The following is a 633-nucleotide window of genomic DNA, read 5'->3' on the forward strand; positions in this document are numbered from 1 at the left end:
TTCCTTGGAAATGGCAAACTCATGCATCCCCAAGTGATAAGAGCCATTTTCACTTAGGTATTAAACTGTCAGTTTTAGAAAGAATATCACTGCTTTTCTTTTTTATTTCTTGACATACCTCAGTCTACCTTCTTCTGAGGGGATTACACCGGTATGTCATTCTTCTCATTATAACATTGAACTGAACTGACATGAACGGGCCATGGTTATTGCTTTTAGGTTTCTTTCCCTACAAGAATCAAAGGTTCAATAGAGCAGCAACTGTATTTGTTATGTTCACCTCTGTATCCTGAATGAATCAGACAGCAGTAGCTGACATTCAACTAACTTTTCCTTGTATCCTGAACATAACAATGATAGGTAAAACAAACTGTACAGTGTATTCCTTAATCATGTTTCACGATCAAGCTTGGAGTTCCATTCTAGAAGAATAAAGCAACACAAGAAGTTTTCCTTCGTAAATGTTTAATGAACAAAGCAAATTTATGAATTAGCTAAATATAGAGAACATATTTTATCATATTAACATCCTGAAGTTGCACATTATTTTTTGAACAAAAATAACTTAAATCTTATAAATAGGTGAATACATAGGCATTATATGAATAATAAATAGATCCATCATCAAGGTCA

This window comes from Otolemur garnettii, unplaced genomic scaffold (assembly GCF_000181295.1).
Source record: "Otolemur garnettii isolate 467f Iridium unplaced genomic scaffold, OtoGar3 scaffold00588, whole genome shotgun sequence".
In the NCBI taxonomy this organism is placed as follows: Eukaryota; Metazoa; Chordata; class Mammalia; order Primates; family Galagidae; genus Otolemur; species Otolemur garnettii.